Raw genomic sequence first — 12,599 nt, 5'->3', positions numbered from 1 at the left:
TTTAGGGTGCTTAAAAGGCCTACCTGGTATACAAAAATACAGATGAGAGACTTGGGAGATCTAGGAGCCTGGAGTGTAGTTATTACACACAAAGTGGTTAGAATGTGAAACTTTATTTGATCGTTGAAGCGAAGTCCATAAAATTCTTTTCAAAAGGAACTGGATAGTTGCTTGAAGAAGATGGAATTAAGGGAACTGGGAAGCTAGCAGAAGAGTGGAATTAGACTACATTATCTCACAAAAGGATATGGACCAAACAAGCTAATTTTATCTCTTAAACCTTTGGGTTAGAAGCAAGTATGCAAAGTGTGGAAAAGCTAAAAGAGAACAGAAGGAAATAAAACAAATCTAAGATCTAGAGACCTGAAGATCATTTAAGAAAAGTAGGTTCTGTTCACGAAGAGAAGTTTAATTTTCTATAATAATAATAATAAAAACAAAAAAACTGCAGATGCTGGAAATCCAAAACACAAACAGAATTACCTGGAAAAACTCAGCAGGTCTGGCAGCATCGGCGGAGAAGAAAAGAGTTGACGTTTTGAGTCCTCATGACCCTTCGACAGAACTTGAGTTTAATTTTCTAGCTTATTTCACCCCTTCCCCCTTTACCCAGTCTTAGAATTTCATTTTGTTCATTATGGGATGTGGGCATTGCTGGAAAGCCAGCATTTATTGTCCAAGCCCAATTGTGCTTTAACCACTACAGTCTCTGTGGTGAACGTACAATGATGCTGTTGGGGAGGGAGGAAGTTCCAGGATTTTGACCTAACGATGATGAAGGAACGCAGGATATTTCCAAGCCAGGATGGCTATGTAGGGGAAACTTGCAGGTGATGGTGCTCCCATGTGTCTATTGCCCTGTCCTTCTAGGTGATAGAGGTCATGGGTTTCAGAAATGGTGGTCAAAGAAGCCTTGGCAAGTTACTGCAATGCATCTTTATTAGATGGCACACACTGCTGCTACTGTGTGCCAGCAATGGAGAGACTGACTGTTTAGGATCATGGATGGGGTGCCAATCAAGGTGACTGCTTTGTTCTGGATGGTGTTGAGCTTCTTGAATGTTGGTGCTGTACCCAACCAGGCAAGCAGAGAGTATTCCATCACAATCTTGACTCGTGCCTTGTCGATGGTGGTCAGGCTTTGGGAGTCAGGAGGTGAGTTACTCGCCACAGAATGCCCAGCCTCTGACCCATTCTTCCGGCAAATGTATTTATGTGGTGGGTCCAATTAAGTTTGTAGTCAATGGTGGCCCTCCAGGATGTTGATGGTGGGGGATTCAGTGATGGTGATGCCATTGAATGTTAGGGGGAGGTGGTTAGATTCGCTCTCATTGGAGATGTTAATTGCCTGGCACTTGTTTGGCATGAATGTTTCTTGCCACTTATCTGCTAAGGAGTGAATGTTGTTCACATCTTTGTGCATGCGAGCATGAACTAGTTTGGTATCTGAGGAGTTGCAAATGGTACTAAACACTGCAATCACCAGCAAAAATCCTCAGTTCTCTCACTCAAGTCTTTAGCACCACAACCAGAGTGTTCTCCATGGCCCATAGCCTTTGCTGTCTGCAATGCTCTTGGGCGTAAGCTGCAATTTCAAAACAATCTACACAAACACACACTCTCATTGGTATCTAATACACACCTATGGCACAATAACACTCTTTTAGACTACAAGGGATTTGGGGTGGGCAATAGATGTGTAAAAGATGATCCTGCAGAAGGCATACCCAGACTCAGTGTACAGATCTAACAATACAACCCAGGGAAAATGTAGTACAAGTTTGGAAAATTTAGGAACAGAATAACGAGCATCTGCATTTACAATGGATTTCCTGGAAGTTTTAAATTTTATGGTAGATGTCCCATAACCTTTGTTTTTGCAGGACAAATGATTTAAGTTTACAATCTGATTTTATTGGAATTTCAAATGTGCCACTGGAAATAATAGCCCCAGCTGCTTAAGGCAGGGTCCGGATATGGCAATGAACCAATTGGAGAGGTAAGTAAAAAGAAAATTGTACATGTAATCAGGCCTTTTTTTGGCTGGAGTGGAGGGTAGAAATGAAGACAAATTATGAAAGTATTTGATAGCTTGCTTGAAATGAGAACTCAGTCCATTTACATTTATCAAGGGTGAATTCTGCTGGAGTTAATAGACAATTGTGCACAGAAAAAAACAAGACAAAATGCTTTTCAAGGTAGGCTCCAGAATTTAATGCATGGGTCACTCATCTATTTACACTAAGCAAATACTGTACCAAGTTTATTCCCTTACAAAGGCCAAGTTTAGCTGATCTCAGTGAAAGCAGCAGCATGAACACTACAAGTAGCCTCAGTTAACTGGCGATAAAAACAAAAAAACTGCGGATGCTGGAAATCCAAAACAAAAAAAAGAATTACCTGGAAAAACTCAGCAGGTCTGGCAGCATCGGATGCTGCCAGACCTGCTGAGTTTTTCCAGGTAATTCTGTTTTTGTTTCAGTTAACTGGCGTTCAGGTTAGGAAATGTGGCCATGCTTCCTGCTTAAGATCACTATGCAGTGGCCTCTATGGGAACCAAGTGACTTAAGATTGGATTTGGCTGTGATGCCCAATGTGCTGAATCAGACAGCTGAATAAATCATTGATTTGTCCTCTTCCATGTACTTGGTATTTGGCAAGAAGCTTTTATTTGTTTAAGAGTGTTTAAAGCCCTGTTTATTCAGGCAGTTGGAAATTGGGTTAGCTGGAAACCTAGAGCACAAACATATGTGCTATGATGTTACTACATATTCAGGTCAACTTCAGATAAAGCCAACTATGGGACGGTCAAAGTTAGGACAAATTTAGGTGCATCACAGGCAGATGAGGTTAATTCTGTTCTCCACTATAAAACCAACAATTTCCCCACTCTGCTGCTTTCTGCTGAGGTGATGACTGTTTTTCACGTAAAGAATGTCTCTTGCTTCCTCTATCTCTATTTCTCTTTGCATGCAACTAAGCAAGTTTGTCAGTCTGCTTCTAATTCAGCCACAGAAATAATTTCATGGAGGGCAGACAGCATGATCAGTTACAATATAAATGCATCAAAAGTCATGAATTATAAAGTATGAAGATTTCCTGAAACACATTATAGCAGCTACCTGTTTCAACTAATTTATATTTTCAGATCGAGATACAGCGTGAAACATTAATATTTTGCTCCATAATTTAAGATTGTCTTCATGCTTACAGTCATAAATGTTGGGAAGTAATACAAATTATAATTCCTTTCAAAACTTGAGATCAAGCTAGCCTTAACTACAAATCTGAATAATCAGATTAGAAATAAGTTTTTATCATGGACAAAAATTAGATAAAACTGTGATTTTAATAATTTGTATCTTTTCTTCTTTAGATGTCTCTTTAAAGAAAATATGTTAATTTGATTAATCTAACTTTCTATATTGTAAAATGTTTAAACTAGATACTTTTATTGTGAACTGGCAATCTAAACTTGAATTGCATTACGCTTCTTCAATGCTTTTCTGTCTAGAAGTTAATCCTGTACTTGTTTTGGCTCTTCCGTTAAAGATAAATAAAAATGTAGCTACTCCAATTACAGTGAATACTTGCACAAATAGTAGCAAAATTTCAACTCCAGTTTCACTGTAATGCAGCTATAAAAAAGTCACTAGATTTGCAGCTACTTACAATTCAAACAGAAAACAAAAACTATATTGCCTACCAGGAAAGAATTAAATGGTAGAACATGGCCTTCATGTGCAAAAAAAAACTTTGGAGCTGCTCTGAGTCAGCTCCAATTAAACTTCCCAACACATTTAGCATTGAGTCTCAATGAGATCAGACCCACTAAAAACAGCGCATGGATTTTCTTAGCTATGTTCAAACTGCACTTTAACAGTCTTGTTCTGAAAACCAACGGGTGTGGCCTTGGCAAACTGTCCAACATTTCAGAAAGACGAATCATAGATTGGGGTCAAGTTGTACTGCATTACAGCTTGCCTATAACCATACTATTAAACTGAAGTGCACATTAGAACTCGACTGCAAATGGGGAATTTCTTTCACAGAAGCATTGCCAATAGTGAACCAGTCTATTATGGACAGTGGCAAAATACACAATAGTTAGAATACTTGAAAACTCCAATGAAACAGCAGGAAGTCAGAGAGAAATTAGATTTGGGTGAGTCATGGACATAATGAAAACCTGCCTAGAAAATCAACTAAGCTCATACGGACTCAAAACATTAACTCTGTCTTTCTCTCCACAGATGCTGTCAGACCTGCTGAGTTTTCCAGCATTTTTTGCTTTTGTTTCAGATTTCCAGCATCTGCAGTATTTTGCCTTTATCTTTTAAAGGGGGACTTGGCAATTGTGTGCATAAACTATTAAAGGTGGCAGCACAGGGTGAGAAAGTGGTTAACAAAGCTTACAGGATCCTGGTTTTTATAAATAGGAGCATAGAGTACAAAAGCAAATACATTTTGACAAACATGTATAAAACACTGGTTCGGTCTCAAATGGAGTAGTGTGTCCAGTTTTGGGCTCCACACTTTAGAATGGATGTGAAGGCATTACAGAAGGTGCAGAAAAGAATCACGAAAGTGATTCCAGGGATGAAGAATTTCAGTTGCTTGGAAAGATTGAAAAAGTTGGGACTGTTTGCGTTGGGGAAGGTTGAGAGGAGATTTGATAGAAGTATCCTAAACCATGAGGGGTCTGGAATTGAACAGATAGGAAGAATCTGTTACCATTGGTGGAAAGATCAAGAACTAAAGGGCACAGATTTAAGACAATCAGCAAAAGAAGCAATGGTGACATGAGGAGAAACTTTTTCACACAGCAAGTGGTTATGATTTGGATTTCACTGCCTGAAAGTGTGGTGGAGGCAGGATCAATTGAGGCATTCAAAAGGGAATTGGATGATTATCTGAAAAGTTTGCAGGGCTGCAGGCAAAGGCAATGAAGTGGCACTTGGTGAATTGCTTCCTCAGAGGGCAAGAAGAGACAAGATGGGCCAAATGGCCACCTGTGTTGTAACCATTCTATGATAACCTGAAAGCAGTACTAGGCCACTGAAAATACTGAGGTTGGGGCGGGGGTGGTGGTGGGGTGGTTAAATCCATCTTGGGTCGGATAGCAGCAGCAAATCTACAGCCCATTGGCACTTCATACGATTTTCTTTTGTTTGATGAAGTCAAAAATGTCACTGATTCACCATTGTCCATTTTGCACCAGGAAATAAAAATAAAATGTTGGAAATATATAGCAGTCATCAGTTGTAATGAGAAAATACAAATTGCTTCTTAAAAAATTGTTGATTGATCTGCCTTATATTTCCAACTTTTGCAGTTTATCCTTTCCATAAGATTTTCTAAACTCATCTTAAAACATAAACACATCATGCACATCTTTTCTTCTTGTTCAATTCATGCTTTCTCCTCCCACTTTTCCTTCTTTTCTGCGTCTTTTTCTAGTCATTTAGGCAACTGCAGCTTAACAGCTTTATACAACAACAACAACTTGCATTTATATGGCTATTTTAAAGTACTAAAATGTACCAAGGCACTTCACAGGAACATCAACATAAAAAAAATTGACATCAAGGAGAGATCAGTTCAGATGACCAAAATGGCAGGGGGAGGCGATGGCGTAGGGGTATTGTCGCTGGACTAGAATCCAGAGATCCAGAATCCCACCAAGGCAGATGGTGGAATTTGAATTAAATAAAAATCTGGAATTAAAAGTCTAATGATGACATGAAACCATTGTCGATTGTTGTAAAAGCCCATTTGTTTCACTAACACCCTTTAGGGAAGGAAATCTGCTGTCCTTACCTGGTCTGGCCTATATGTGACCCAGACCCACAAGCAATGTGGTTGACTCTTAAATGCCCTCTGAACAAGGCAATAAATGCTAGCCTAGCCAGCGACGCCCACATCCCATGAATGGCTGATCGATCCTTTGTCCCCTTTACTTCAGGTCAGACTGCCTTAATGTGCTGGGGATCTGATTCGGGGGGACCAGGGCATGCGTTGGAAACCGGAAGGAGTGAGTAGACATGGTGAAAAAAAACTGGGCACGTGAAAGCGACGCTCCCTCTCCATTGCGGGCAAATCCTGGTCATCAGGTGTGAGGCACTCTCAGTGTTGCTGTACGTGGCTCAGGTCTGACCATTCCTCATTCCTACACTGTAGCAATCACCCGAGCCATCTTCCACTTTATCTGGAGGTTGAAAATGGACCATGTTCGCAGAGACACAATGTACAAACCTCCAGATAAAGGGGGAAAAATCTTGCACAACATCGCAAGTCCTTGCTACACCCTCATCCTGGTGGCCACCTTTGTATGTGGCTGCATCAACTCTGCATAGACCCTCGGTATGCAAACACCAAGTGTCACTACTTGCTGAGGTTCCACCTGTTCTCAGTGTTGCGAAGCATGGGTCAGGGCACACTGCCACAAATTCTCCAAGTAGTTAGACCATGCTATACCACCTGTCCCTTGTGGAAAAACATATGCAGAGAAACACCCCTGACCACAAGTCCATCAGGCAGTGGTCAGTACATATGTCCTAGAGGCCCTGCGGGAAAAGGAGATGGTGGATCCTGTCAGATGGTGCCCCGAGCAATTATGGAATCTTAAAGGATAAGCTGATTCACAACAGAAGAGTAGTTGGGGTCCTAGTCAAAGCATTATCGGATCTCTTACAGACAAGGATGCATTTAAACACTAGTGAAAACAGAGCAGATTGTGAGACAAACAAAAGTCAGGGAACAGAATCAGGCATTTTTTCATGGGGAAGGAGCAGTCCCATGGAGAAAAATCAAGTGAGTTCTGTTTATAGGCCATAAGAAAGAGAAAGCGCGCCAAAGCCTAAGCCTGCCAAAATCGGGAAAAGCATACCAGCCATCATTTTGAAATGTCTGCCTTCAGTGTGGTGGGAACAAACCACGCAAGTGAGAAGAATGTCCACTGGGGGATCAGAGTGCCACAACTGTGGCAACATAGATCATTTCAAAATTGTTTGTCGTTAAAAAATGCTGACAACCTGTAAAAAGGAGGGAGAAAATGTTAAAACAAAGCTACATACAAGAAGCGAAAGAACCTCATCCCAAGGAACTAGCCTCCCTGGGGGAGGTAAATGATACTGAAAACAAGTATTGGAGTATCATACTCGAAGTGGATGGGAATCCCACAAAGTTTAAACTAGACACAGAAGCAAGGGCTTCTGTTTTATCAAATGAAGTCAAATGGCTCAAACAGATTACACTGCAGCCCTCATCTATCAAATTGCAGGGTCCTGGGGGATAACTTTAAAAGTGAAAGGCCAAATCATGGCAAAACTGAAATATAAAGACCAAGAAATCCTTGAGTTTCTCTGTATCATTCAAAATCAAAAGTGGTCTCTACCAAGCAGAAAGGCATGCCTAAAACTGAAATTAATCTAGAAAGTGGACAAAGTTGCTGATGAGAACTACAGCAGTACATTTTGAATTGAATTTCCAAAATTGTTTATGGGGCTAGGGAAGCTAAAGGCTGAGCACCATATCACCCTATGAGCTGATGCTAAATCAGTTTGCCTCTTTACACCGAGTACTCTTGGACAAAGTCAAGGGGTTATCTCACCAGTCACCCACCATACCAACAAAATAGTGTTCAAGAATGGTTACAGCCCAAAGCCAAATGGCTCTATAAGAATCTGCATGGATTTAATTCAACTAAACAAATCAGTGGAATGTGAGATCCACCTGACAGACTCAGTGGATGAGAACCTTGTCAAACTAGCCAAGAGTACTCTATTTACCAATTTGGATATGAACAGTGGATTTTGACAGTTGCCTCTGGACAAAGGATCCAGCTTGTGGACCACGTTTATAATGGCATTTGGTCATTATTGTTTCAATAGATTGCCCTTTGGAATAAGGTCCACTCCTGAAATTTTCCAGAGAACGACATCTCACACTCTAGAAAGCTTAGAAGGAATATTATGCCATATGGATGACAAATGTGGCTCCACAAGAGAAGAGCAGGATCACAGAGTCAGAGCAGTCCTGAGTGTCTTATGGGATGCAGGCCTGACATTGAATGAAAAATGTGAGTTCACCATACCTATGATCAGGTTTCTAGGTCACATAGTACACGCCACTAGAATCACAGTTGATCCACAAAAAAATCGAGAGTAATCAGAGAATTTCCACAACCTAGAAACATAACTGAGCTTCAAAGATTCCTTGGGATGGTCAACCAAGTGGGCAAGTTCCTATTAAATTTAGCAGAGGTCAATTAGCCCTTGAAACAGCTGTTGAGACAGGGTCAACAGTGGTGCTTGAATGTAGACCAGCAAAATGCTTTTGAAAGAATTAAACAACTTTTAATCTTGTCCGAAATTGTGGCACATTATGACCCAAAATTTCCAAGCATAGTAGCAGCAGATGCATCATCTAAAGGTCTGGGGGGAGGCACAGTTTTATTTCAAGTGCAGAGAGATGGCAAGCATAAACCAGTCTACTATGCCTCTATAAAAACAAAAAATCTGCGGATGCTGGAAATCCAAAACAAAAACAGAATTACCTGGAAAAACTCAGCAGGTCTGGCAGCATCGGCGGAGAAGAAAAGAGTTGACGTTTCGAGTCCTCATGACCCTTCGACAGAACTTGCGTTCGAGTCCAAGAAAGAGTTGAAATATAAGCTGGTTTAAGGTGTGTGTGTGGGGGGCGGAGAGATAGAGAGACAAAGAGGTGGAGGGGGGGGGGGTGTGGTTGTAGGGACAAACAAGCAGTGATAGAAGCAGATCATCAAAAGATGTCAACGACAATAGTACAATAGAACACATAGGTGTTAAAATTAAAGTTGGTGATATTATCTTAACGAATGTGCTAATTAAGAATGGATGGTAGGGCACTCAAGGTATAGCTCTAGTGGGGTTTTTTTTTATATATACCCACCTATTTTCATTATATAAAAAAAAAACCCCACTAGAGCTATACCTTGAGTGCCCTACCATCCATTCTTAATTAGCACATTCGTTTAGATAATATCACCAACTTTAATTTTAACACCTATGTGTTCTATTGTACTATTGTCGTTGACATCTTTTGATGATCTGCTTCTATCACTGCTTGTTTGTCCCTACAACCACACACCCCCACCCCCCCCTCCACCTCTTTGTCTCTCTATCTCTCCGCCCCCCACACACACACCTTAAACCAGCTTATATTTCAACTCTTTCTTGGACTCGAACGCAAGTTCTGTCGAAGGGTCATGAGGACTCGAAACGTCAACTCTTTTCTTCTCCGCCGATGCTGCCAGACCTGCTGGGTTTTTCCAGGTAATTCTGTTTTTACTATGCCTCTATGTCACTAACAGAAACAGAACGATACGCCACAATAGAAGCAGCAGCACTGGCAGCAACATGGGCATGCAAAAAAGCTTCAGACTATGTTATGGAATTGCATTTCAAAATTGAAACAGATCATAAGCCACCAGTCAACATTCAAACTTGAAAGAAATTGCAAAGATGTCACCCAGAATCCAGCAGTTCAGATCAAGTTCGAAGAGATATAATCATCAGAGTATGTGCAAGAGAAGTATCAAAATATTGAATGACACACTGTTATAAGTACCATCAGAAGGAACCAAGCAATAGGATTTACACTTCATCGAGGGGGTTGAAGCTTATATATTCTTAATTGCTCAGCACTTACTAGCTACTACAAAAAATTACAAAAATAAAACAAGCCTAGCAATGAGATGAAGAATGACTCCAAGCCCAAGAATATCATCTGGAAGAATGGCCAGACGATGATCCCACTAATCCGATACTACGGCAGTTCTTTGGACACTGCCAGCACCTCATGGTCATTGATGATTTACTGGTTTTCAATGACAGAATAGCCATACTGAGAGCACTTCAGCATGATATTCTTCAAAGACTTCACCGAGGTCATCTAGGAATAGTGAAATGTACGGAAGCATAGCAGTCTGGTGGTTAGGCATTACTGGCTTTATATGAGAAATGATTTCTAGCTAGCTGTCTTACTTGTGTTGTAAACAGCTGAGAACAAAAAGAACCATTATTACTTCTACATTCCCATGCCGTGGGAGCATCTGAGAATTCACTTATTTGAATTTAGGGGTAAACCTTCCTTATTGCCATTGATTACTATTCACAGTGGATTGAAGTAAACAGATTGCATAGTACCACAGCAGAAGCAGTCATCCAATCCCCCAAGAGAATATGTACAACACATAGCATCCTGGACATCATAGCGTTTGACAATGGACTTCAATTTGCTAATGAACTATTCTACAATTTTGTAAATGAATATGGCTTTGTTCATGTAACCAGTTCACCTCACTAGTTCACCTCACTATCCTCAAGCAAATGGAGAAGCTGAGAAAGGGGTATGAACCATCAAAGCTTTGTTGAAAAAAAATGAAGACCTTAATCTAGTTCTTTTGAGTTACTGAACATCACCACTACAAAATAGTTTCTCTCCAAAGTTATTAATGAGTAGGAGATTGAGAACACAGCTTCCATCTCTAGAACAAAACTCAAACCAAATATCACCATGAATGACCACAAATAGGTAAAACAATGCGAGGGAGAACAGAGAAGCAACCAGGCTCAGAACTTTAATCACAGTCACAGAGCACGGCAGTTACCATTGCTGAAGACCGGAGACAGAACACGGGTCTGAGACCAATAGAAGGCAGGCACAATAATTGAAAAAAACTCTGCAATCCGACCATACAGGATTGAGACAGACCAGGGTATAATAAGGAGGAACCACTGTGCCTTAGTATCTTTGGAGAGAAAACCAATAGAAACTTGAGCTTACTATTCAGACCCTGAAGAAGAAGAAATACTTACTACAAGCTCTACAGCCGTCCAGGATAAGAACACTCACACCAACAGAAGGGAGAGTACGGAATATCCTTGACCTCAAAAGGAGATCAGAACGAGATCAGGGAGATTGGTCAAGGCACCTCAGAGGCTAACCCTGTGAAGTCTTAGACTTGGGGGTGGGGAGAAGGATGCAAATATGATAGGGTTAAAGACTTGGGGGGGGAGGGGCAGGGGGAGATGCAGAGTCAAGGGTTAACATCAGAAGCATACAGAATGCTGATGTAATAATGATGTCAGACCACATGGCTGAGAAGAAAGGGAGATCTAGAAGAAGGAGAAGCTCCAACCTTGCGTAGAGGTCCAAATGTGTAAATACTTACTATAAATAAAGAGTAATAGTTTTGAAAAACCGCAGGCTCAAGCAGCATACTTGGGAGAATAGATAATCCGCAAAACCCCTGTCTAGACCTAAACCATACAACAAAACAGAATGTAGGCCAGAAGGAGATATGGGTGAACAAGACTTGGTACAAGTTAGGGTAATGAGCAGCTGAGTTATGGATGAGCTCAAGTTTATGAAAGGTGAAGGAGAGCATTGGAATAATCAAGTGTAAAAGATTTAAAAAAAACGTGATGATGATTTTAGTAGATCACCCGAGGCAGGAGCAAAGGCAGCTGATGTGATGGACGTGAAAGTAAACAGACAGTCTTGTTGCTGGAGTGGATATGGAGAAGGGAGCTCATCTTATGGTCATGTTTAACGCCAAGGTTACTAACAGTGTGATTCAGCCTCAAGAGTTGTCAGGGAGAGGGATGGAGACAATGCTAAGGAGAGAGGGAGAGTTTGTGGGTACGTAGGTTTAATACATTAGTTTCCAATTTTAAAACTAAAGTTGTCAGAAGCAGATGTTTAACTTCATGCAAATTACTTGGGCTATGCTAGTTTTCATAAGTCACTGGCTTATTTATAAAACTGGGGTTATTGGTGAGTTGGCTTAAGCAAAATAGTATCCATCAATTAGATCAAACGATAACAGGGCCTTTTCCCCACACCCCACCACCACCACCCTCCCAACAATTTCAATAAGAGTGAAATATTTCAAATTAAGACTAGTTAAACACATTTTAGAGAGGAGTTAAGTTATAGTACAGCATTTTGACGTACACAGAATATTGAGCTGAATCAGATTTCATTTTAAGCACAATTAAACACAACAGCTTTCCCTGTTCCATCAATAAAAAATACAAACTCCAGCCCTCTTCTCAAATACACATTCTGCCAGCAGGAGTCTAAAACAAAGGAATGTGAGCATTCTTGTATCACCCACTTGAAACATTTCCAGGGCAGCAGACCTCAGGAGCCCAAGAAAGATTTTTCTTCCTCTTGCTTTGTTCTCTACCCATGATGGCATCTATATTTTAATATGGAATTATGTCCCCGTTCAGTTATGCTCTCTATCTCATAGAGCCTTGTTCTATTATTTACTTTTACTTGCCAAGCTCTCTAGAGCTTTCTTTGATGAGTGAACTCGATTGTAAAAACCTCTTTCCCCACCATCACCCCCTCCCAGATCTGCATAACACTCCAGCAAAAAGAAAACAAGCTCAGCAGACAAAAAGATCAAAGGATAGCAGCAGTATCTTATGCTGAATCTTCAGATAAACTAGAAACAAACAACATTCTTTTCATTCAATTTTCAGGAAACTGGTATCCCAAGACAGCTTTGATATTTCTAACTCTACATGATTTAGTCTGATGATGAA

The 12,599-nt window shown here is 40.6% G+C and overlaps 1 protein-coding gene across 3 annotated transcripts in view; it reads right to left on the bottom strand.

Moving 5' to 3' along the window:
* The window catches only part of LOC121284934 (activin receptor type-1-like), a 166,441-nt gene that overhangs the window by 108,671 nt on the left and 45,171 nt on the right, over positions 1–12,599 (bottom strand). The window lies entirely within an intron of this gene.

The sequence above is a fragment of the Carcharodon carcharias genome, chromosome 12 (assembly GCF_017639515.1).
Source record: "Carcharodon carcharias isolate sCarCar2 chromosome 12, sCarCar2.pri, whole genome shotgun sequence".
In the NCBI taxonomy this organism is placed as follows: domain Eukaryota; kingdom Metazoa; phylum Chordata; class Chondrichthyes; order Lamniformes; family Lamnidae; genus Carcharodon; species Carcharodon carcharias.
Note: the sequence above shows the minus strand (reverse complement) of the source record. Positions and strands in the feature narration are given on the sequence as shown.